This window comes from Dermacentor variabilis, chromosome 10, assembly GCF_050947875.1.
Source record: "Dermacentor variabilis isolate Ectoservices chromosome 10, ASM5094787v1, whole genome shotgun sequence".
Taxonomy (NCBI): domain Eukaryota; kingdom Metazoa; phylum Arthropoda; class Arachnida; order Ixodida; family Ixodidae; genus Dermacentor; species Dermacentor variabilis.
In genome coordinates this window covers 123,685,176-123,712,426 of record NC_134577.1, presented here as the reverse complement: position 1 = coordinate 123,712,426, position 27,251 = coordinate 123,685,176, and the positions used below count along the sequence as shown (strand labels likewise).

Genomic DNA, 27,251 nt, shown 5'->3' with positions numbered 1-27,251 from the left:
AAAAATACTCCGAGGTCAGCTCAAACAAACTACAGAACGGGCTTTAAAAAATACTCTCAGGTAGAACTAAGAAACCTTGATAATGGGGTAAAAAAATATCCCCACATCAGTACCAAAAAAACTCGAGAATAGGCCTGAAAATAACTCCCAGGAATAGCCTAGAAAACAGGATAAATCATGTAAAAAAGTAATCCCAAATCACCTCCAACAAACTCCACAATGGGCTTGAAAAATTACTATCAGATAAAGCTGACAAAAGTTAATGAAAGAGGCAAAAAAAATACCCTCGTATCAGAGCCAAGAAACTCGAATGGACTTGAAAAATAACTCTGCAATAGCCGCTAGGACTTCGTGATGGGAGTAAAAATATAGTCCCACTGTCCACTCTAAAAACCTTCACACACATTAAAAAATTACTCTCGCTTCTACATACAAAAAACTTGGCCAGCATGGTAGTAAATTTTTACCTCGACTGGTACGTAGTAAAAAAAAACCAGAAACGGGAATGCGATACAGGACGAGCGGTTTACTCCCATTTCGCGTTATTTTTGTTTAGTGTGCGTGGTCGGACATTTCTTTATCAAGTAATCGCCGACATCTTGCAGTATTGCTCCACCAAGCACAAGCTGACTACGCCTTACGATCCACAGGTCTTACTGAGCGTCTGAATCGTACCCTAACCGACATGCTTGCGAAGTACGTCTCGTCCGACCACAATGATTGGAACCTTGCCCTACCCTATATCACTTTTGCATACAAGTCTTCGCGTCACGACGCCGCCGGTTATTCCCCGTTCTTGCTGCTGTTCTGCCGAGAACCCAGATTGCCACTGGACGCATCCCTTCCATCCGCTGCAGCAGAGAGCAGCGAGTATGCACTTGACGCCCTCATCAGGGCAGCTCAAGCACGCATGATTGCCCACACTCACCTGAACTCTCAAGACAAGGAACGGCGCTTGTATAATAGCCAACACAGACAGGTCCACTTTTCCCCTGGATCTCTGGTACACCTCTTGTAACCGACTCGTCACGTTGGCCTGTCAGAAAAACTCATGTCTGGGTACACAGACACATATCGAGGGATGCGGGCCGTGACTCCTCTTACCTATGAAATCGCCCCACTCAGTACCAGTGCCTCATCTGCCCCAAATTCCACTGACGTTGTGCATGTCGCACGCCTCAACCCTTGTTGCCCTCCGGTTATCACAGATATTTAGACGCCCTGGGATGGTGGTTCTTCCGCCAGAGGTGATGATGCATACATATTGCGTGTTTCTTGTGGCCGATGCACGCGGGCGCCCCGACGAAGGCAACGAACGCTCTCTTGCTCTCGAGCTGTCCGCTGAACTGCAAGCGCTGCAGTTATCCTTGGTAAATATACTTTGTAAATAGTCTCCAGTCGGAGTCCTTCGTTCGCGTAACCCTATTTCCTCCCCCTGGCTGTGGTCATGCGCTCAGTTGTATATTCATTGTTATTAGACCTAAAAGAATGTCTTGGCGCATCCAAATCAGCGTAACATGATATGTTCACTTGAATAAGAAGGGTTTAGAAGAAGAAAGGACAAGAAGCACACTTTAGTGTTCATGCTGTCTGTTATATTTTTCTAAACAATTCTTTTCTTTCGTTAGATGCCGAAATGTTTTGAAATGGCGTTGCTGAATGTCGTATTTTCATAAACAGGTTACGCTAATGCTACACCTGGATGTATCTAGCTTCGGCCGGTACTTTCGCCTACTCTATGGAGAAAAATACATTAGCCAACCTCACACATCGGAAGTGAGGTAAGTAAGACACAGACGCGGCTTTTACCTTACGCAGGTACAAGGATGCTAAGGTATGAATAAAAATCGTGGAATACAACACGCATTTTGCCGTCAATGCCAAACAAAGCATTCGTGAACGCGTAAATAAATGTTATAAGTGTTCATCTTTTGAAACTCGTTTTCTACAATTACGATTATGTGCCTTTTCGGCAAATCAGCAGAAGGTGGACAGTTTTACATCGCGGCGCCCCTGATCCAGGCCACTGCTAATTGCACTGTCTCGAGGATCGGCCCACTTATCGTCACGCAACCTTCGAAGTACGCGCAATTTACTATTTCCCCATCTTCAGCGCCCCTCCACTGTAGTCAGAATGAAGCCAAATGAGCAGACGCGCGAAATTAGGAAAAATTGAACGGCGCAGAATGTGTATCTTTAGTAAAGCAATTCTGGGCTAGGGAGATTTATATATTCTCTTCATATCACGATATTTAGGCATCGTTTGTTGTTTCAGTACCGAACACACCGATTCTTGAGCGGCACACCGGTTCTGGATATACTAGGAGAATGCCAGCAAACTAGAGAGTATAAAAAATCAAGAGGCAGACATAAACAAAGAGATAGGAAGGTGGCTGGACTAACAACTGATCTTCATTCATGAACACGACGTCCCCCAAGTCCGTACTGAACATGCGCAGGCACAACAAAACAAAAACGCAGTCAACACCTTTTCTACACGCCCGTCTACAGTTATCAAGAAATAAAAGCTATATCTTGGTTAGGAACACAGATGGCGCCCTTACACACTTCTCGTGGCCAGGTTCATAGATGCTATAGGCTTCAATCAGCTCTCTTTCCTGCTTAGTCTGAGCCTTCGCCAAGATTGAAACGTCACTGAAGATAGGGTGACAACCGCACTCCTTACAGTGCAGCGGAAGATTGCCCCCTGTGCCTGTGGATATTAGATTTGCATGCTCATGGATGCGATCATTCACACAGCGACATGTTCGCCCTATGTAATCTCTACCACATTTCCACGGAATACTGTACATTACACATGTGTCGCACGTGCGGTGCTTCACGACATGCTTGGTATTGCACGTACTCTTTCGCGAACTGTGCTGCGAGACTTCCGACGACGCTTCGGTTCCAGCTGGAGTGCGCGACCTGATGGTCAAGGGACCCAAGTTGGCCTTGGCACAGCGCTTGCGTGGTCACCAGCTTCTAGCCACTGTCCGAGAGATATCACGAAAAGCGCCTTTCGAGGAGAAGGAAAGGTGCTTATCAGAGGGTATTGAACAACTCCAGAATTCAGGATCTTCTCGTGGACCCTCGGAAAAGCTCATGCGGCCTGTTGTACGTTCCTTCGTTGGCAATGACCTTGGGATTCGGCAGTCCGACAAGGAAGGCGGGTTTGTTGTGCTCCCGAATAATTCGTTTACTAAGAAAGGAAAAGAACCTTTGAGCAAAAACTTCAAGGCTGTGTGCGTAAAACCAAAAAAGTGAAAGAAGTCCTTTGGAGCTGCTAAAGAGGCTTAACCTGGAGTTGTTTGAAAAGATTGTTAAGAGCAAGGGTGATGTACTTTCCGCATTTTTCACAGTAAAATCGCACAAGCCTGACTACCCTATGAGAACCATAGTGACAGAAGAAGGCTCATGGCAGAAGCCTGTTGGAAGGTTCTTGTAACGTTCTTTGAATGCCCTTGCCACTGAAGCCCATTCGGAATTGACAGTTCAAAGGTAGTGATCGACGCCTTCAGATTGGGAGTGCTAACAGCGGACACGGTATTTTCTATGGACATTGAAGAACTATATTATTCTATCCCGCATGAAGAACGTTTTGTGGCAGTGCGGGAAGCTATTAAATGCCAAGGAGAGACTTCTTTCAAGGTAGTTGTGGCCTCTCGACTGAGAGTTTTATGCAACTGTTATCTTTTTACTTGTCGGCAACTTTTTTAAAATACAATGGCAAGATGTTTTTACAGAAGAATGGTATATGTATAGAGCCAAGTGTTGCGCCTGTACTGTGTGGTATTTTCTTAGCGAAATTCGACAAGTCTCTGTCAGACGCCATTACCGATTACCGTGTTGTCCGAGTGTTTCGATATGTTGACGATTTCCTGGTTGTCTTAAATATCAGACGAAGTGATTGTCTCACTGATATCATTCGCAGTATTTTATCAGCATTTCAGCATTGCTCTCGACCTCTTAGTTTCACCCATGAGGCACCACAAGAAAATTCCATCAGGTTTTTACATTTCACTCTAACCTTTCACACTCAAGGTCACATTTGCTGGGCTTATAGTCCAAGAACTAAAAGACGTTGCTGCCGCACCAATCCGCTCACTCGAAACTGGTCAAGGGTGGCATAGCCTCTTTGTGCTTGTCGAATGCGGTGGAAAAGAGTTGTATGCATCTAATGCAAGACAGTGCCGCCCAGCAAGAAAGGAGACTGTTAGCGGCAGGCTATCCAAAGATTTTATCACTGCAGTGGCTGAATCTGTGTACAAGCGTTTAAAAATGAAAAACAGGAGGGATCGCGAAGTGCGAGACTAAATAAAAAAAACTAGGTGGTTATGCTGTATGTACATGACATTTCACATAGATTGAAAAAGGTTGCGGCAAGAAACAACGTCAGTTCGGTTTGTTCTGCGCCTTGTAAGCTTGCAAAACATTGCACGAGGGTCTCGCAGCGCAGTTCGCGAAAGAGTACGTGCAATGCCAAGCATGTCGTGAAGCACCGCACGTGCGACACATGTGTAATGTACAGTATTCCGTTGAAATGTGGTAGAGATTACATAGGAAAAACTGGTCGCTGTGTGATTGATTGCATGCGTGAGCATGCGAATCTAATACCCACAGGCACAGGAGGCAATCTTCCGCTGCACTGTAAGGAGTGCGGTTGTCACCCTATCTTCAGTGACGTTTCAATCTTGGCAAAGGCTCAGACTAAGCAGGAAAGAGAGCTGATTGAAGCCTATAGCATTTATAAACATGGCCACGAGAAGTGTGTAAGCGCGCCATCTGTGTTCATAACCAAGAAAGTGCTTTTATTTCTTGATAACTGTAGACGTGTGTAGAAAAGGTGTTGACTGCCTTTTTGTTTTGTTGTGCCTGCGCATGTTCAGTACAGACTTGGGGGACGTCGTGTTCATGAATGAAGATCAGTTGTTAGTCCAGCCATCTTCCTGTCTCTTTGTCTATATCTGCCTCTTGATTTTTTTCTACTCTCAAGTTTGCTGACATTCTCCTAGTATAACAATTTACCAACTAGCCCAACAAGCCACTCTCATGAACCCGTTCTTGAGGCGGTAGGATGAGCGGCTATTTTTTTTCGGGAGACCTTGCCTCAATTCAATCGGTCTCTCAAAAATCGTGTCAGGAAGCTGTTTGCCAGAGAAGGCCGTCAGCTAACTCAACAAATTTGGTTACATGGTCCACAGGAATCAAGTTGCTGCGATGGCCAGCCCTGTGAAATATAGTAGCAGGAGGGGGACTGGGGGGGGGAGTGTGATTAGCCTAGGTTCGCATCCTCGATGCTGCTGGTGTCGATGGCATAATTCGCAGTTAGTTACGTAAGAGCGAACACTCTTGCCAATTTTTGGCTACCAGAAGCAATCGTATTTTTTGCAGCGTCGCTCGCTGACATGTGTCCACCTACAGGTGTGTCGTGGATGGTGTGAAGAATTCCAGGCTGCAATGGACGGAGGGATGACCAGAAGGTGTTTTTCCTCTTGCCACGTGTTCTTCCTTTGACGACGATAGAAAGTGGCGTCACGGATGACAAATTTGTTGCTGTTTTGCGCTCCCTCTGGTGAAGCTACGACAGCAGCCACATCAGTGTCTTGGCGTTGGGCTTCGGTGACATCTTGATTTGGAAATAACATTCAGGTTTCGTTAATTCCATACAAGTTGTCCCAAATAGAATTTCGCAAAAATGCGTCAGACTCTTGGTCCAAAATATAGGCGCGATGTCGGACGCGGAAATCACACTCTTGGAGTCGTATTATTCAGCAGGCGAATTAATGCTTCAGATGTTGCTTTGAGATAGTCCATGAGGAGGTGGGTGAAAAGTGGCCGGTCAGGGTAACTGCGTAAACAAGGCACGTTAAGTTGTGGCTCGTGCAATGCCACTGCTGCCAGTATTACAAATACTATTATTATAGACCAGGTATTACAATATATAAAATACGTAAATATTGTGGCTATCTTGAGCATTGTGTTATTAAATAAAATTGCAGTAATTATTGCACAGTATTAAAGTTGGTTGCATAATAGGTAGTCAATGGTGCATGGTAAAATTATTTCGCAATTTTCAGCTCTTGGCAAATATTAGTACGGTCCAAGAAATATCCTGCTTGCCATATTCAAAGAAAGCAAGAATATTGTTAACGTACGTTTAGACTGAAGCGTGCAGAAGAGAAAGAAAGAAGCGGTAGACTGCCTCACTTTTGTACGTTTAGTTCGTTGACTTCCACTTTGAACACCAAGAAGAATACGTCTTTCACCAGTGTGCTTTTTCTAAACTACTTTCACTCATTTTGTGCAAGCAACCCAGTCCTTGGTCGATACCCCATGCCGGTTATGGGCGAATTTTGCAAGGACAACTTGTACTGGAGCTGTCCCCGAAGTGGGCTGATCCCTACCCATAAGCACTACACCAAACCAAACCGAAGCTGTGGCATTTGTACGATTCAGTGCGTCTACCAGTAACTTTTCAGATGTAAATAGTTGTACATACGCCTGTGCCTTGCGCTTCCTTTTCGTAACATTTGGTGGCGGATGGACGGTAACAACTCGAAAAGAACCTTTGCTGTGACGACCGCTTCGGTTCGTCACCGATGTCGCAGCAGACAGTGCCAGATTTTGCAACTTTTGCGTCGACTGTCTTACTCATACATCAGCCTGATCCAGGAATGTTCTGCGGCACCAGCAATGCCGTCGTCGGTGACTGGCTGGATAAGTATGAGTGGGTGAGCAGCCACAACAGAAACTCATGGTGATGCTTCGAGCATAATTTTTTACTAGCCGAGAACAGCTCGACTGTGCTTTTAAAACTATGAAGAGCGACGAAATTTGGAAACCTTAAAACAGAACCTTTAAGATCTGTCGGGACAACCTTTTGCGTGGGAACGTCGTCACGAGAAAAGAGCTGGTACTCTGCCGCAAGGCCGATGGTGAAATGCCAGAGCCTTACAAAGTCGGGCCTGTGATAAAAGGAATCGCCGATGACGCCTTTATTCTACAGATTTGTAAGGACGGTACATCAGTTAATCAAATCACATTATCAGAGAATGCAAGCATCTTGAGCAGACGAGAAGTCGACGGCTCTAGCAGTCATTTCCAAGGCTTCCAAATACGGCTACGACAACAGCTTCTGAAACCGTAAGGATTCCCCTCCGCAGCAGCGGCCTTCGGTATAGTGGATAGGGGACGAAGATTATGCGCTTTGAGCTGAAAATCATGTGTCCCGCGTCTATGTACCCACCTGTCGGTGATACATGCTCTCCTGTAGTTATCCTTGTTCAGGCTACTGTGCGTCAAGAACTCGCCAATCTCAGCTCTCAGCGAGTTCGCACCATGACACATTATCGGCTAACCGAACGTCCTTCGTTCCTGCATATCCAAAACCAATCGTTCCCTCGACGTTCTCGCAACCTGGCAGAATGGCGAACACCGGGGAACCGACCTATATGCTTCAGTTGTCGGCGCGTTGGTCATGTCGCAAGACATTGTCACAGCCGCTGGTTCACGATGCCCCTCTGAATCAGCACTACGCCAGACAGCAGTTTTTGCCGAATTAAAGCAGCCAAGACAAACCACATGACGCCATCATTCACTATCGCCGAACAGTCAAAGGCCCCGTTCTCGGCCAAATCGTCGGCCTTCGTCCAGATCGCCAGAGTAGGGTCGCCTGTCGATGTCTTACTGACCTAGGTGCGAACCTCAGGAAAACTAAAGGATGGCGCTCCCGGAGGTGACACCTCCGGGAGAGCTCCATCCTTTAGTTTTAGCTCCATCCATTGTAGATGTTTCACCCTCCCAGCAATATAGTCGATGTAGAAGTTCACGATGTATAAGCCTCAGTGCTTGTTGATACTGGAGCCCATATCTCAGTTATCAGGAACCAGCTTCGTTGCTGCCTGAAGTCCTTACGCCTACCGCGTCTGGGTTTATCTAGGTCGTAGGTAGAGCAACACCCATTACCGTTAGCCCATGCACTGCCGGGATAATTGGCGCTCCGTTTTAACCCGATAGCGTTAAGAACCCCGTGTTGCACAAGATCCAATGTCGGCATCGGTGTCGGCGCCGGTTGCGATGTCCGTCTGCGAAAAACCATCCCGTACTACGCATCCCGATGCGTGCAGGCCATCCGCGTCGTGCATAGGCGTTACTGAACGAATTGAATTTAAGAAAATAAAATGCGTCAGAAAATTCGTAATGTAGAACTTGCACCCAACATAGAGACATGATACCGTCGGATTATAATTTGAATCTACGAGAAAACATGATTCCGTTACACGGAAACTCGTACACAAACCCGTTTTCTAGCTGCCTTTTGAGGTTTGTCTTAGTAGGAGCTGCACGCCACGCTCGGTTCTTTGCAGCGCCAGCCAGGTGGCGCTCGCCCACGAGCATCCACGGCAGCAGTGGCGTGGGGGAGGGGGGGCGAAAGAAGCAGAAAGCGCGCCTTTGCGCATGGCGTTCGCGGCCAGCATTTCAAATAATAATATTTGGGGTTTTACGTGCCAAAACCACTTTCTGATTATGAGGCACGCCGTAGTGGAGGACTCCGGAAATTTTGACCACCTGGGGTTCTTTAACGTGCACCTAAATCTAAGCACACGGGTGTTTTCGCATTTCGCCCCCATCGAAATGCGGCCGCCGTGGCCGGGATTCGATCCCGCGACCTCGTGCTCAGCAGCCCAACACCATAGCCACTGAGCAACCACGGCGGGTCGGCCAGCATTTCCAAGAAAACATTGCGGTTACGCAAGATGAAAATGCCCGCGCGCGTGAAATGTTTCACTCATGAATGCGCAGCTTACGCGTCCTCCAAATAAACTGTAGAAGAATCGACATTTGCGCAAGTTGAACATCTCGAAGGGGCAGCGCAAGACGACAAAAACAAAAATCAGGAAAGATACGGGACAGCTTTCAATAGGTGAAGCGCCAATAGTGACGGCACAGAAGAAATACAGAGAGGACAAGGCGCTGTATTTCTTCTTGTGTGCCGTCAATATTGGCGCTTCACCTATTGAAAGCTATGCACCAACTAGGCCCAAAACGTGTTTTACTGCAATACGGGACAGCACTGAACTCGCTACTAACGTTGTTAGAAAGCATACACATACTCAAGTATTTCAGGAAATTCCGCCAGGGGCTACTTGGTTCAACATAGTTAACGCTATCGCGCCGGGCGTCGAAGGGACTGAAGTTGAGCGAAAAGACAACACAAGATACCTGAGCGCAAACTCTGAAATTGTTTATTTTTCAGCATATGAAGCGTAAATATAGCGTACATGCATGCACAGGGGGTTTTCCCCGGTGTACCTATACCCTCTATTGTCAATGATAATGCTAATCTCTTTATTGCTGAGTGAAATAGACAGCACGCTGATACATGAGCCCTGTGGGTCCATCTAGATGTTGTAAACATCTACGACGTCTATTATTCATTGATTCCTACTTTTCTGCAGAATTGCTATTTTGTAGAAGATAGCCTTGCGCTTGCATGAAGTGCAATGTGTTGCAAGGTGCCCTGGTGCTTGTATCAGAATGCAGTTGTAATGAAGTTCGCGCAGTGATTCATTTCCGCACCTGCCTGTTTGGCCCACGTAACAATCAAGTCCCACATGACAAAAGTATCCTGTAGGCTACTCCCGTCGCGCAGTCAATAAATCTTTTGCCGTAGTTTGTAGCGCATGCATTCTGGATGTCGATTTCTCTGGTCATTCCATTTAGTTTTGCGCATAATCTCGTTAGCTGTTGTGGTGCTTTGAGGACCGTTTGTACGCAATACGTAGCAGCTACGTTTTTCAGTCAGTGCGATAGCGTGGGCGTGCAGGGCATGGTTATTAAAGGTCTGCCCCTCGTGTCTTCCTTGAGACCTTGCTCACCAGGGCTTCTTTGAAGCAAAGCACTCATGATGGAAGCTGTGACATGGTGCGGATATTTACTCCTCGACAAGCGCTCGATCTGCATCCAAACACCGACTACCACCGTGTGTTCACCTCCAGCAGGCACGCAGTGGCAACGCTTCTCTTCACTATTTTTCAGCGCTTCGAGTCATGTAGCAAAATTCTTTTTTCTCTTCTTTTCTTGTAGGCCCAGCCTGTGTGCTGGTTGTCAAAGCTTAAATTTATGTCTATAAATTGAAGGCAATCCTGGCGTGGAAGTGCGAACAATAAAAGCAGTTGTAATTCCATATGTACGTAAACTTTCGCACACCCTCAGGAATGCAGCCGGCAGATTTGATGTAAACGTTCTTTTTTCTGTCCTTAGAAAGATGAGCAAAATTTGGGGTAAGATTTATAGGAAGATGGCACAGGCTGCTTCCGCTTTTATTATGATAGGCTACATTGTTAAGCACACTTTCCTGTATGTGTTTTGTGCAATGGGAGTGATTTACCAGCTTCAGTTTTTTTGCGATCACATGTGTATCGGCCAAACCAGTCGCTGCCTGATTGTCAGAGCATGAGCGCTCACTAAGGGGTAATGCCTACTCACATGTCGCACTGCATTGCTCCGAGAATGGGTGCGATCCAATCTTTGAAGATGCCAAAATTCATTCCGCACATAGCAATCAGACTTTGAGGAAGATTATTGACTTGTGTAAGCGTGCCATCCGTAACTTTGCTTGATAGTGAATTCACATTTTTAAACCGCTTCATAGTATAGCACTAAATTACATGGTTTTTCCGTTTGCCTGTGCCCGGTTAATTTGGCCATCAATGGGAGAGCACGCGGATTCAGGCAGTTAAACTTAAGCATGCGTATGCTTTCTAATAAAGTTAGTTGCAAGTTCAGTGCTGTCCTTTGTCTTTCCCGCTCTATGTTTTTGTCGTCTTGCGCTGCCCCTTCAAGATGTTCCTCCAAATATTATTTGCCGCTCCTGAACGGTGTTTTCATGACTTCATCTTCGGTCTTGGCTTTTGATCGGGCCATTCAGTACTGATTGACTGAGCTGTTGGTGTCCTCCACTCGAGCTGCCTAATAACTACTGTCGTCTGAAATCATCTGAGCCCCGTTTACATTCTGTAGACTTCATACGCTTCCACCTCAAGCCACCGTGTACATAATACTTGTAACGTGCTTTCCATCTGTTCCGGGCGGCGACTATGTGCTGACCAGGAATGTCACTGCTCTTCTGCTACGCTAAGTTGTCGTTGCTCACATTATTGTGAATATAACCAGCAACCACATATTTCTCCCTGTTTAAAACATTGGGTTAAACACACAAGTTGTCTCGAAAGACATGTAGACATGTGGTTCGGCAGCGCTGCCACCAATGACGATACTGCCATATATATATTGGTTGTTCCGACGTCATCAGCAGCCACCGGTGGTGCAATCATTTCCGAAATGTCCGATCTAGAAATATTGTCAAGGATGATCGCTCGCGACTTGCTTCTCGAACAGGCTGCATAGCTCTGTCACGTCCTGGCTTCTTATCTCGACCACTGTAACTTTTCGTATCACACGCTGGGAGAGACTGTTACCATAATATTGACATCGACCATGACATTCTTGATGGTAGGCGCGTCGGTGGTTGATTCCCTCCGGTGACGTCCTTAACGTAACATGTTAAGTCATGTTGTGTCACGGAGACCACCATGCTACACAAGCTGCAGTAGAGAAGATGATAGCCAAATTGCCATTGAGCCCTATTCGAATCCTTGGGCATTGGCGGTTTATTTGACCAAATAGAAGGATGGCAGCTACTCATTTTGTGTATACTACTGTTAACTCAACAAGATTACAAAAATGAATGTGTGCCCTTTCTCGCGGATTGAAGACGCTTTTCAACGTTTTCACGGATCCTAATTCGACCGACCTCCTAACTGGTTAATTCAATAGAAAATCATACATACACCCGTACGTAGCAATTCCTGCAAATGAAACCCATACCAGTTCCTTGAAAGAAAAGCCTCAAAGTTGAAGAACTCGTCCTGGTCTGGGACTCGAACCCGGGACAAGCACCTTTCCAGGGCAGCAGGTTTACTATCTGAGCTAACTAGATGGCTAGCAGGTAGCAGGGCGTAGCCAAACTTGTCAATAACTCAGAGCGAAGGCTAGAGTTTGACGGAATAATTCTGCGGAAGCCCGCAAGGTGGAGAGTAGTAATTATTCAGAGGAAAATCAGACTTCCAACCATTCGTAGCAATTGCTACAAAGAAAACCCATACGGGCTAATTGAAAGAAAAGCCTCGCAGCTGAAGAATTAGTCCATGTTCGGGACTCGAACCCGGAACCAGCGCCTTTCTGGGGCAACAGATTTACCATCTGAGCTAACCAGGCGGCTAGCAGATGGCAGGGCGCAGTCGAACTTGTCGACAACTCGAAACATAGGCAAGAGCTTGAGTTAATAGTTCTGCGGAAACCCGCAAGGTGGAGAGTAGTAATTTATAAGAGGAAAATCAGACATCCAACCATTCTTAGCAATTGCTACAAAGGAACCCCCCAGGTTCTTTGGAAGAAAAGCCTCGTAGTTGAATAAAAATTCGTCCTGGTCAGGGACTCGCACCCGGGACAACCGTATTTCCGGGGCACCCGCTTTACCATTCAGCTAACCAGGCGGCTAGCAGCTAGCAGTGCGAAGTCGATGTCAATAACTCAAAGCAAAGGCAAGAGTTTTGCGTAATAGTTCTGCGGAAACCCGCAAGGTGGAGCCCGCTTCCACTAGTTCAGTACAGAGCAGTATCATAGACGATCGGCGGTCGACAGCCACGGAAAGGAAAGTGGCGGCAGCCATGGTCCGGAATGGATGAAATTGTGGGTACCACAGCAACGAGTCAACGCAGTCCTCGGGAGAGCGAATCCATAAGTATACAGTAACTTTACTGGAAATGGCGCTACTAGGGAAGCTAGACGAGTACTAGGAGAAGGATCAGAATTTTGAATCCTATTTAGAATGCTTTGAGCATTTCGTCACAGCAAACGATATCAAAGAGGAAAAGAAGCTGGCCGTATTCTTGAGCGTGATTGGACCACGAACGTACGAGGTGCTCAAAAGTTTGGTAGTACCCGCCGTTCGCGGAGACAAATCCTTTCAAGAGGTGACAGTACTGTTGAAGAAGTACTATAGCCCAAGCTGTTCCGCCATCGCCGAACGTTGCAAACTTAACAGCTGAGCACAAGTTGAGCAATAAGCGTCGAGGGCTTCATAGTGTCCTAAAAACATTTAGCAAGAAAGTGCGAGTTCGGTCTGTTGCTGCAAGACGCACTGCGAGACGGATTAGTGGCAGGCATGAGACGCGAAGAAACGCAACTCTCCTTGTTTGCTGAAGAAAATTTAACCTTTCATAAGGCGTGCAAGATAGCCTTGGACCGGGAGCAGGCTGCGCGACAAACAGTGTTACTGCATGCAGAAGGAAAGGGAGCGGTGCTGCATTCCACGGCAATAAGAGGACAGGGAACTGAAAAGAAATGGAAGCGTCGGAAGTTCAAGGACGTGAAGCGAGTCTGCAAAAGATGTGGCAAGGCGCATGCCGCTAGTGTTTGCTGGTATAACAATGACCAGTTCCACAGCTGTTCACAAATTGGCCATGTACAGAAGATGTGTCCCTATAAGCGCAGAGAACTAACGACGGCGAACGTGGTGGATTGCTCTGATAGTGACTCTGAATTAGAGGTGTACCATGTTATTAATACAGTCCTTTCTGGATACGAAGTGCAAGTAAACGTAGAAGGGAAAGATATCTACGTGCAGATGGATACGGGAGCTGCTGTAACCATAATTCCTGAGAGTGTTAGGCTGAACGCATTTGATCATGTCAAGTGCGAGCCATCGCGAGTCACTCTAAGAACATATACTGTGGAACCCGTTCCAGTGAAGGTGCAATGCAGCGTTTTCGTTACTACCGGAAACCAGTCTTTACGACGGCCAGTTATCATTGTCAAAGATCACGACAAACAGCTCACACTGCTGATGGGGCAAAATTGGCTCGAGAGACTAGGGCTTAACTGGAAAAGTGTGTTGTCTGTAAATGGAAGCGACGCTAGCAAAGTGGAAGCAGTAAAACAAAACTTCCCTGGTGCGTTTTTTAAGCAACCCGGAGTACTAAAGAACTAAGCAAGGATAGTTGTAAATCAGAACTGTAAGCCAGTCTTCGGCAAGGCCAGAAACGTTCCATACGCGCTACGAGATAATGTAAAAAAGCAGCTGGAAAAGCTGCAAAAAACGGAGTTATACGCCGCGTGAGTCAAAGCGACTGGGCGATGCCAGTGGTTGGGATTCAGAAAAAAGATGGCTCGCAGAGATGGTGCTGGGACTACAAAGTGACAATTAATTCCGTGCTAAAGACCGACCACTACCCATTGCCTCTACCGGAAGACTTGTACTCTGCCACAGCGGGTGGCAAGGTGTTTGGTGTGTTGGATCTTTCAGCCGCGTATCAGCAGATTGCGTTTACTACCGAGTCCCAACCACTGCTAACCAATAATGCGCACATGGGACTTTTCGAGTTCCGGCGCTTACCGTTTGGTGTAGCCAGCGCGCAAGCAATTTTTCAGTCATTCATGGATGAGGTGCTCAAGGGCATACCGCACGTGGCATGTTACATAGATGAGGTCATTGTGTCCGGGGGAAAAACTTCGCCGACTGCCAAAAGACGTTGGAACTAGTCTTCCGGTGGCCTAAAAATTACAACGTGACTCTGAAAGAAGTGTCGTGTTTTTTTTTCAGAACACTGACTTATCTAGGTCACACTGTGTGGGCTGACGGTATCTATCCCACGAAGAAAAGATAAAGGCGGTCACGGAAACGCCAGAGCCCACTTGCGAAACGGAGCTAAAGGCTTATCTAGGCATGTTATACTTTTACGCAACGTTTTTAAGCAACAATGCTTGCGTGGCAAAACCATTGTATCGCCTGTTGCGCAAGGGCCAATAGTGGTTGTGGACACGGGAGTGTAGCGAAGCTTTTGCTCCTACTAAGCAGTTGATTGTTAAGGGTACTGTGCACACTTTTTACGACGTAGTGAAACCAATTGCTCTGTCGTGTGTTGCTTCGTCGTATCGGTTGCGTGCTGTTCTTTTTCATGAGACTGCAGAGGGACAAGAGAGGCCAGTGGCGTTTACGTCTAGAACACTTACATCACCTGAGCAGAACTATGCTCAGGGTGAGCGGGGAGCATCAGTACTGAAGTTTGGGTTAAACAATTTTAACCGCTACTTCTGTGAAAAAGAGTTCACTCTTTACACAGACCATCAGCCACTGCTCGGAATATTAGGCCAAGGCAAATCTGTGCCTACGCTTGCTGAAGCTCGAATTCAATATGGGCAATTACGTTGGCAGCGTACAGGTATAAACTAAGATATCGGAAAGGAAGAAACGTTGAAGTGGCTGGTGCTCTGTGCGGGCTATCACGGCCCACTGTAGCGGCCGACGAGCCTCCCGAGTATCTCTTGCTTTTTGACACTATGCCACTAAAATCGGATGACGTGGCTAAAGCTACAAGTCGTGATCCCACCTTGTCTCGCGTGACGCACTTTATTCTATATGGCTCGCCTTCCCTGAGCTTCTCACGTCTCCATGAGCTATTAGTAGAGGAAGAATGCATAACATGGGGTATCAAGGGTGATCATTCCTGATAAGCTTCGGCTAATGGTCTTGCATCAATTGCATGACGACCACCCGGGTGCTAGCCGCATGAAAGCGCTAGCAAGAAGCTTTGTGTGGTGGCCGGGTCTCGACCATTCGATCGAGAGCTACGTTGGACAGTGTCGGGTGTGTCAGGCCGTTCAGAATGCGGCTTCACTGGTTCCCTTGCAGCCATGGAATTATCCCAGAAAACCCTGGCAACGCGTACACGTCGACTATGCTGTAAAAGGCTGCCAGGCGTTGTTAGTCCTCGTCGACGTGTTCTAGAAACGGATCGAGATCTGGCCTCTGTCATCCACTACTGCTAACAAAACAATTGAGAAGTTACATAGTGTGTTTGCCGCTTACGGTATGCCAGAGGTGCTGGTGAGTGATAATGGGCCACAATACATTTCTGAATAGTTCTCAACGTCCTTGAGTGTGAACGGTGTAAGGCATGTTAAGATGCCGCTGTATCATGCGGCTTCGAATGGCGCGGCCGAACGTTTAGTGCAGAAAACCAATCAAAATCTATTGGAACAGGTGTTACATGGCGAACTTAGCTACAAGAAGCATTCCTTCCTGGAGTGTTTGGACAGGTATCTTATGAATTATCGGAATACTCCAAACAATACCACTGACCAGACCCCGGCATAATTGTTTTTGAAAAGACAGCCACGAGTGAAGCTCTCATTGCTAAAACCTGATTTTACGCGCTCCATGAAGAGCGCATGAAAGAACAAAATGATATGTCGCGTGGGGTTCCTCGATGTTTTACTGGGGGGGGGACGCTGTGTGGGTGAAAAGAGTACGAGGTGAAAAACTGTAGTGGGATGATGGTGTTGTGACGCAGGCTGTTAGTCCCGTTACCTATCTGATGAAAGTATTGCAGGCGGTGCGATTTACGCATGCGGATCACATCAGAGGCCGCTACGCAAGCTCGGGTTCCTCGAGCTTCCTGCCAGTACAAACTGCTCCTACAGCCTCGGAAGACGCAGCTTATCCGTTTGTTCCGATGTCTAGTGGGCCAGCCGCCGTGCCACCTCGCGCGATTCCAGGTGTCACAGAGTCTGCAAATCATCAGCTTCCGGTATCTGAATCACCCACGCCCGGAACAGCTGCCCCCGGCTCTTCCAACCAGCTAGACACTGTATCTACAGCCAAGGTACAAATTCTTGATCGTAGTGCACGTGTGCGACATCCCCCAAAGAGATACCAATCCAGTGACTTTCGTAATTAATCGTAGGGGGAAGAATTCTTATAGCGTGACGTCGCATATCACTGTGCAGCCAATGTGCGCATTCCTTTTGTACGGATCACGTGATCCCTTGTCTATATAAGTGTACTGTGAAATAAACGGTCATCCTTTTGCTTGTTGGAATGCTGCCGGTCCGCTTTATTGCAAATAGTAATTAATTAAGGGAAAATCAGGCATCCACCCGTTCGCATAAATTGCTACAAAGCCTCGCAGTTCAAAAAAAGTTCGTCTCGGTCCGGGGCCCAAACCCAGCATCACCACATTTCCGGGGCACCGCTTTACTATCTTAGCTAACCAGGCGGCTAGCAGATAGCAGAGCCCATCTATTTTCTGGTTTGTTGAATATCTTGCGAATATAACCCGGCCACTGACGAACCTTCTAAAAATGGACATGGCATTGTTTTGTGGCTATGAATAAGGCGAGGCGTTCTACACCCTCATCCACTTTCTAACAACATCACTGGTATAAGGTCACTTTGGCACCTCTGCGTCAGCTTAGGTTCGCACAACCGCCAGCAGCCATGGCATAGGTGCTGTCCTCAACCAACAGCAGAACAGATGCGAGCACTCCATTGCCTACAACCGCCACCTCTTGTCCCCTTCATATCGCATTTTTTCTATCACCGAGCGCGGATGCATTGCTCTGATGGGGGCAGTGGCTAAATTTCGCCCTCGTTTGGGCGCTCGTTTTCTCTCATCAGCGACCACCATGACTTATGCTGGCTATCGTCACTGAAAGGTCAGATTGGCCGCTGGCCGCTGGCCGCTGGCGACGCAGACTCCAGAAGTATTATCTTTGTGTGATGTGTAGGTCCTGTAGCTTATATCTGGAAGCCTACTGCTTGTCTCGTCCCCACGTCGATCCGCCTGACAATGATGAATAGGATGAAGACAGTTCCCTTCTGCCCATCTCTCACTTTCGCGACATCATTACAGAGCAGCACGGTGGATCATTGAGCGCTTGACTTTTGGCCAATCAGATCGCTCAGTCAAAACATTCGTGCTTCATTCTTTATCGATGCAAATTCACCTCTGATGGACCAGATTTCCCCCTATTAGTACCTCGTCACCTCCTTTCTACTGTTCTTGCTGAACTCCAGAACGCACCCACAGCCGTACAGTTTGACTCCTCCCGCACCTACGACAGAGAGTGACGTCGCTTTTTATGGCCAGGCCTATACCGCTCTCTGCCACCTTACGTTACAATTTGGGACCTCTTTCAGGGGCAAAGGAATGCCATGTACACAACCTGTCACCAACCCTAATCCAATCGATGTTCCACGAAGCCTTTCTTCAATATCAGCATGGACCTTTCTGTCACCTTCACCACCTTCATAAAAAAGAAGAAATGTACACTCGTTTCAACAGACTATGCGATGCGCTATGTTGTTTGAACACGTGCTCTGCCCTCGAGCTGTACTACAAACGTCAAGCTTTTATTTGAAGACGTGATTTTTTTTATTGCGCACCAAGGCAGCTGCTGTCAGATCGTAGCTGCTATTTCCAGTCAAAAGTTGTTGAAGACTTATTTCATTCTTGTTTTACTAAACGCAAGCTTAGGGCAACACTTCATCCCCAAGCGAATGGACTGACTGAACAGCTGAATCGCACCCTAACCGAGATGATGTCTCCTCACGTTTTAGCAGACCATCGCAATAGTGCGAGCACATTTCCCAACGTGACATTTGCGTGCAATTCGTCACGTCATGATGCCATCGCTTTTCTCCTCCCCGCTTCTACCATTTGGTCGGTCAGCATCCCACTCAACCTGTTAACATCCTATTAGCTTCGGTGTCGTCACACACGAGGGAATACGGCTGTGACGCCGCTGTTTGGGCTCGTATAGCTCGTCAGATTGCCTATGATGGACTTACAGTGCCTCAACAGTCAGAAGAAACTCGCTAGGACAGTCGCCACCAGAACCTTCAGTTCTCTCTCGGAAATCTCCTTCTTCTTTGGTTTCCTAGTCGACACGTCCGCCAGCCCGTTAAACTTCTGTCATGATATACTGGGCCTTACCATGCATTGGGACGCGTAAGCGACCTAAACTATGAAATCGCTAATGTTCGAGACACCCCATGCTCATCTCAGTTATGAACTGACGTCTCTCACTTGTCCAGTTTAGCACCATACTGTATAGCTAGTTCACTATGATTCTAAAAGGCACCGCGACGGCGCTCAAACCCTTGGGCGTTCTGTTAGGGTGCGTTTTAACGGAAACGAGCGCGCAAGAGTGAGTCGAAGAAGGCGTAGACTGACATTTTCAGATGTCACATACGTGACAGGAAGAAGAAGAAGAAGGTGTTACTTCTGTACTACCGAGCACGTCTGCCACTAGCCTTTGACATGCAAATAGTTGTACACGTGTTTGTCCCTTGAGCCTCCTCTTCGTAACTACATGATTGTATGCGACTGCTGCCGATAAGAGATACAGAAGGATGCTAATAAAGCTATCTTCAGTGGCCACGGATCACTTCAAATAAGCACATAACTGGGGAACGGGAAATCTAGACCAATGAATGGAAACGTGGTATGGAAAGCAGACATGCCAGCGAGAATCTTTACTTTGCAGCAGAATGTTAGGTGAAGCAAAAACAAGATAAGGAAGGAATGCAGAAACACACTCGCGAGTGAGTAGTTTTATGGTCATGTAGCACGCACCACCCACCACCCTAAGATGCAAGAAAATTATGTGAAAAGCGATGAATGCAATAAAACAAAGAGAAAGAAGAGAGAACATAGCTTACAACAAGTGAGAGAAACAAAGAAAAAAGAAGCGCCCAGACAGCCTTTGATATGCAGATTGGCTGTTGAAATATAGAACTTGTCGTAGAGCACAAAGCATCGCTCTAACATTGCTTAAATGAAGCGATGAGGCACTGAACTAAAAATAAAAAGAAAGGGGCTCTTAAAGATGCAAAGAATCGCGGCGCAATCAATTAAAGGAAGCTTTATAAAGAATAGACAATAGGGAATATTCCTGGCTCTTAGAGCTCCGGCAAAAATTCCTTTGCGGTGTCGGTTCATTTCTTCATTAAGCTAACGTGAACTTTGAAATACAGACATGCCTCCCCCTTTCTTTTCACTTTCCTTCTGCCACCTTCTACACCGAAAAAGCATCCCATGGAAAACGTACAGCCAATGCTCAGTCAGGGTCCCTTTCAGTGGTTTCACTGCTTCATAATGTGAGAGAAAGGAAAAGAGAGCAAAAAAAATTTGGTTCAACCACCAAGGTTGGACGCTCGCGACGCCCTGGAGCGAGCGGACATGTTTTTATGCGGTCCGCTTTTCGATCCTGCTCGAGGCACATTATTCGCCACATAGACAATTCTTCCCATGCCGTGGTGATATCAGACAGTGCTCCCGACTGTGGAAGCCAGTTTTCGTGCAGGTGGGTCACTTTAGTGATTTTTTCATCGCCAAGTCTACGGAAACGCTGGGTCGTGCCAGACCTAGCGTCCCCCTAGCTTGTCGGCAATACCGAACGCAAGCTTGTTAAATCAAGAAGAATGGAATGCTGTGTTGCTGGTGAAGATGTCTCCCCGGAACAGCTCTCGGAAGACGACTGGTAACGAGTCCTGGTACAGCACAAGAAGTACAGCCACAATGGATTAACGCAATCAACCTGCGACTTGAACGCGGGAAGAAGCGACGCCAACATGGACGTCACAGTATTCAACCTCAACAAAGGTGCATCCGAAATACCCTTTGCCGGCAGCAAGCCACCTCGACGACCTCGCAGGGCGACCCCTCCTCGCCTTCCAGCAAGAGAGAGAGAAATAAACTTTATTGTGAGACCAGGCTCCTTGAACCCAAAGGTGGGTGGCCTCCTCAGTCCAGGTAGCCATGGCTCGCTGCCGCCGCCCGAGCCCTGTTCACCAACCGCAGCTGGCTGTCAGGGTCTTGCGTCACCAGCAGAGCCTCCCACTGGTCTTCCAATTCTTCTGAATCCGCCTCTTTCTGCATGTTATCGCCTGGTGGTGATGATGGTGGTGGTGCTTCTAAATTATTTCTGCATCCAAGCACGATATTGCGCAAGGTGTTGGGCGTGTCCGGCGGGCAGAACTTGCAGTCTCGCCCGTAGATGCCCGGGTACATGGCGTGCATCAGTGTTCCGTGTGGGTAGGTTCCAGCCTGTAGTCTTCTCCAGGTTACCGCTTGGTCCCTACTCATCGTCTTATGCGCGGGCGGGTAGCGACGCCTCTGCTTCCTGTAGTGCGCCAAAATATCCGAGTACTTCTTGGATATCCGTTCATCATCCTCGTCACAGTCGTTGGTACGTGTTCTCTGCGAGTCGGAGATGGCTCGGCGTGCATGATCGGAAAACTACGATAAATTAGTGGTGCGAGCGAGAGGCTTTGGGCTTCAGGCTTACAGCCCCAGAGCAGTTCATCAAACAATTGCCATCTCAGTGAGTCTAGACCCGGTACTGGCCCTAAAGGGAGATTGTGTTCGAATCCGCTCATACAACAACACAATTGCTATCGGTAGCAAGAATGCCGACCGCTTGAGGAGTTATTGCCGTTTGCTATCCGTGAATATGGAAGGCAAACATTTTCCGACTATGTCATATGTTCCATCACCGGACCGGGTCGTCCAGGGGTGTTATCTACGGAGTCTATCAACCGGAAGAAACGCCCGATGAAGTACTGGATGCTGTAGTAGGTCGCAACCTGGAATTGCCAATAATTTCTGTACGAAGGATTGGCAAAGCTCGTTTCGTTTTGGTTCTATATGCCGGCAAATCTGTGCCTTAGGAACTTTACTACGGGTCGGCATTGTTACAGTGTCATGAATTCCGAGAAGTCAAGATATGCTTTAGTTGCCGCATGATTGGACACCGTCCTGACATCTGCAGCAAGCCGTAGCAGCAGCTGTGCCACAGCTGCGGCGAATACCAGACACCCCCAGGCCCTCTCGAGCCACCCCACTGCACTCCTAAGTGCATTGTTAGTGGAGGCGCATATGCAACAGGGAGCAAAATCTGCAAGTACCGCATCCAGGATTAACTGAAGCCCGCTGCGCCGAAGAAACGGAACTCTGAAGCTGGACCACTACGCGAATCAAGCCCAAAGCAACGCTGACGCAAGACGAGTTAACAAGGAACGTTGCACGCCACCCGTGGTCACTCCAGGTTAGTCCCTCCTCTAGGCGGAAAGTCGCGGTATCCTTCTCGTGAAAGAAGTAACAGCAAGGGGCGGCAAGACACAAGCAAGCCTGAGAGGCATGTGATCTCGGTCACCAGGGTCCCTCAGACAAGTCCAGGAAGCAGGAAAAAGATAAAATTTACTCCCTTTTTATGGAAATTCTTCAGGCCATCAGAAACATAAGTAAGCGCCTTGACTCTATGGATCAGCGGATAGCAGCTGATCAGGCTACTATTAGCAATCTATTCGCCAATCCGCCAAAATTCGGCGCTGGTAACCCACGCCCTATCTCCATGGACGACCAACATATAGACACTACGGCCAGCAGCAATGGGCTCTGACACCCTGCGACTTCTGAGAGAAAGCCAAGCCAAAAAGATGGCGGAAGCCCCTTCAGATAAAGCACCCTCATCTAAATATATCACCATGAAGCAAGTCGACGCCAAATGTATCAGTTACATCAAAGAGCTTGGGGAAAAAGTTGAAAACATGTCTCTCAGCTTTCACTCGCAAATCATGCAACTACCTGAATCGCTTCAACCACTGCAAACCCCACTTCCAACACCGGTAATTCAATCCCCACGCTTAGTACTCCCGCCTCCCCCCATCCAAGATGGCTCCGCGCACCCGGGCAATAGAAGTGTGACATTGAACTGCAGGAGATATCGAAACAAAAAGCCAACATGCAGCTCCACATCCAAAGCCTTCGAAAATCCCCCGACATTATAGCCCCCAAAGAAACTAGCGCCGTCGTAAAATTATCTGGCGATAAGATTTTCCATTCTCTCATTGATGAACGCACAGGGTGACTCCCAGCCACTGCAATTCTCATTCACAGAAATGTGGTACCATTTCGGCACAACGCAGACGGAACAACAGTGTTTCATACACTCATCGAAGTCATTCCACAGGGTAAGGAAAACGTTAGTTGTTTTGTCCTAAATGTATAGAGCTCGCCAAGGCACAAAGGCACTGAACTTCGCGGTCTGCTTGAGAAGGCTGCTAGAATAGCAGGAAGAGCCCAGCTCCTTATAGTGGGAGACTTTAATGCGCAACATACCGTATGGGGCTATGAAAAATGTAATACCAAAGGAACCAAAATTTGGATTGCAGCACAAAATTTTGGCCTTTCTTTTCTCAATGACGCGCAAATTGCCACCTGAATAGGCAACAGTGTCAGTGTGGATACATCTCCAGACCTCACGCTCTGCAGAAACATAACGGATATTCGGCGATCCAACAAAGGCGCCTCTCTTGGCAGTGATCATTATGCAATCTCAACCACTTTCCAAATACAAGCCAACAAGCCGCGCAAAAGCACCTCCATAATTACGGATTAGGACAAATTTCGCAAATTCGGGAGCAAACCGCTCCCACCGATATATCTAACGTGGAAAATTGGATCGCTCATCTTGCCTGGGATGTAGAATGTGCCACCTCAATGACACCTGCGCCTGAAGAGCCACCCACCACGAACAGTAAATTACTACACCTGTAGGAAGCGCCCGCCAGCCTTCTCAAACGGGACATTCCGTGTAAAAATTGCTCACTTAGAAAGGGAGATCGAGCAGTATGCCCTCAAGTTAGAAAAGAAACAGTGGGGACAAGCTTACGATAGCATGACGGGACAATTGGGAACCAAGAAGACGTGGCTGCTACTCAAGCCTCTCCGACACCAGTACCCAGGTACACAGGACACACTCATTAATAAACTTCAACAGCAATATGTAAACACCACAAACAATGGTTCGCTGCCAGACTACACTGGATTGGACAATGCGTATCTAGACCGGGACCTCGAGCACGGAAAAGTGTGGAACACGATAGGCCAACTCCGCACAGGCTTAGCACCTCAAGTGGGCGGAATAACTAATAAGCTTCGCCAAAATTTGGACCATAAATCAATTATCCCGCTAACGAATTTCGTCAACCAACAGTGTCAATGTGGCACCCTCCCACAAAGCAGGAAACATGCCAAAATTACTTTCATCCCCAAGCCTGACAAAAACCTAGCGCCAGAAAATTTGAGGCCCATATTTCTAAGCTCTTGTCAGGGCAAGCTAATTGAGCCTATTATCCTTAATAGGCTTCAGAACTACGCTGAGGACAAGGCACTCGTCCCAGGCGCAATGATTGGTTTCAGGACAAACTTATCCCCCCGGGATGTCATGAGTCGTATCAAAAGGGACCTCATCGAGAGAAAAAAAAAAACATATCAGAGCTGTTCAGGGCCTTGACTTAAATGAGGCCTTTGACAACGTCTCACACAGAACAATCACCGGAAATCCCAGTAATATTAACCCCGGCATCAAAACGTACAATTATATCCCATCCTTTCTGTTGAAATGCGCAGCCGTTATAACGATAGGAAACCTGACATCCGCCCCAATTACGTTAGGCACACAGGGTACTCCATAAGGTTCAGTCCTTTCACAATTTCTATTCAATTTAGCGCCCATATGTCTTCCCGGTATACTTGCTCAGATTCCTAAATTTTAATCACACCCTCTGCTCCGAGAATATCATTCTCTGTACAAATAAAGGCAACGAGGGCGAAATTGAGGCAGCTCTCCCATTGGCGGTTGGTCAAGCAGAAAGTTATGCCGCACCAGCAGGAATCGCCTGCTCGCAACCTAAGTCTGAACTCCTTGTCATTCGAGGGAAGGTCAGAGGTAGGTGGGCACACGAAGGTCCCATACTTATCACAGAGGCCAACCAATACCAGAAGCCCAGACACTTGGGCCATTGGGTCTATTCATCCAGAGCAGAAAGTCGCAAGGGAGCGCCCACCATTAATATTTCCTACTTGTGACAGGACGCATTCGGCTGTGTATAGAATTGAAAAATCTGTAAAATGCCTATTTCGCTAACCTTGATATATTTCATCATTCGCTTTCGTCCTTCTGTTCACAGCTTCCTACTGTGTGCTATTTTTTTGCAGCATACGTACGTGTTCTTTTCTTTTTTGGCCTAGCGATTTGGCGGCCGTTCAGCCTGCCTGCCAATATGTCCTAATGCTTCAGCGGGTTCCTTTTTTTAATCGTGCATTAAAGTGATAGTTGGCGCACGTCCAGTCGTCCTTGTCCATGTGAATCCAGTGCTATGACCTAAATTATGGCAACGAACCAACTAGCCCAAATATCTGAGCTCCTTAATGTTCTTGGTGTATTTCATTTACATGTATTGCATGAATCGCTTCCACTTTCTTTATTCATTTTCCCTTACGCTTATACCTTTACCTGTAGAGTTTTTTTTTAATTTTCCTTGCTCACTAACCTGTTCATTTACCGTTCTAAACAGTTCGTTTTCGTTCTTCTCCTTTTCTGTTTTATGTTTTATCCGTGTATGTGCATTTGTATTTCTATTGTTCTTTTTACCTATATACATATATAAATATATACATATATATTGCCACGTGCCTTTCGGGCTTTGCATCTGTGCCGGTGGCGTCCGAATGACGGATGTTAACGCGTGTGAGCACTCGCGCAAACCTACCGCGATAGCCTCGTATCTACGATGGGCCCATCGTATCAGGCAGGGCAACTCGCGCTATCTCCCGCGATAGTTCTACGCACGTTACTTCACAGCCTTTAAATACTGCCCGCAGATAGGGGGTGTGCGTTCTTTGTCGATTGCTGTCCATGCTTGCACATGTTGCTATTGGGCTAGTTGCTTTTGGTTATGTGGGGCACAAGTTCGCCTCAATAAATGGTTGTCTTGCTGTGCGCTCGTCTTCTGTAATTACCGGTGTGTAGCACCACTCGTGACAATTGGTGGAGGTGCTGGGTATGTCCAGCGCTCGTTCAGGCACTCGTGACACCAGTCTGCATCAGCCAGAAGAAGACGACCCACGAAGAAGTCGCCGGAATCTTGGGCTCTCCCCTGAGCACTGCTTCCTACCAGAGAATACACGCCCTGCAAAACAGGCCACGACAGTCAAGATGAGCGAGCCCATCACTCCTACAGCCGTCGTGTTGCAGCAGCCACGGGAGCCACCAACATTCCGTGGAAATCCCTGCGATGATCCTGAAGACTGGCTCGAACAGTTCGAGCGCGTGGCGAGCTACAACAAGTGGGACGACGACGCGAAGCTGCAGCACGTTTACTTCGTGCTGGAGGAGTCTGCACGTACGTGGTTCACCAACCAAGAGTCGCAGCTCAGGACATGGGAAGACTTCAAGCGAAGCCTTCTTGTTACATTTACAAGTGTCCTTCGCAAAGAAAGAGCAGAGCGTCAACTTCAAACACGTCTCCAGCTGCCCAACGAAAGCGTGGCCGTCTTCGTGGAAGAAATGAAGAATCTTTTTGGTCGGGCAGACCCAGAAATGCCGGAAGAAAAGAAGCTTGGTTTTCTTATCAGAGGAGTGAAAGAAGAGCTTTTCGCTGGGCTTATGCGGAACCCACCAAAAACAGTCGCTGAATTTTTAAGTGAAGCCGCAGCCATGGAAAAAACACTCGACGTTCGGAGAAGACAGTACGGACGCCCTGCTCTGGTCTGTGGTGCGTCTCCCACGGAATTCGACACCGTGAGCAGGAGCAACCTTCACGACACAATCAAGGCTGTAGTACAAGAGGAACTTCGTAAAATGTTCCCTAGCTCCAGTCTTCAAGTCGCAGCGCTCAGCGACGTTATCAGGCAAGAAGTCCAGCAGGCACTGGGAACAGGGCCACTAGTTCAGCCGCACCAAGCACCGGAATATACCCCTCGACCACCTCAGGTTATGTCGTATGCCGCCGCGGTGCAAAGCCAAGTGCGGCCGACCAGATCGGCGTACACGCCATTGCAACGCTCACGACCAAATGACCGCCCGCGTAGAGTCGAACAGGCAGCCCCGAGATAGTCCGACGTCTGGAGGACTCCCGACCAGCGTCCTTTATGCTTCCACTGCGGCGAGCCCGGCCATGTATACCGTCGCTGCTTCTACAGGAACCTCGGCATCCGTGGGTTCCCTATCGGGGCTCCACGTCCGCAACCTGGCCAAAGGCCACTTGAGATAGAACACTACCTACAAAGGCAGAATTCGTCAACAAGCCGCTACAGGTCGCCGTCACCCTCATCCCGCCGCTCTACTTCTCCTCGTCCTAGCTACGCGGAAGCAGTGCGGGGAAGGTCCCCCAGCCCTGGCTTGGGAAACTGAGGACGGCAACCGGTGGAGGCACGGTTACGGCCAGTCGCACTGCTGAAAACCCTCCCCCGCCGCAACATTCTAGGGATGAAACTACGCCTGCGCCGCCCGAACAAAATATGTCAACGACGCGACAATATAATCTTCATGCCAGC

At 47.7% G+C, this 27,251-nt stretch overlaps 1 pseudogene; it reads left to right on the top strand.

Moving 5' to 3' along the window:
* The first annotated feature begins 12,830 nt into the window (after window positions 1-12,830).
* LOC142559404 (uncharacterized) lies at window positions 12,831-25,915 on the top strand (annotated as a pseudogene).
* The last annotated feature ends 1,336 nt before the right edge of the window (window positions 25,916-27,251 follow it).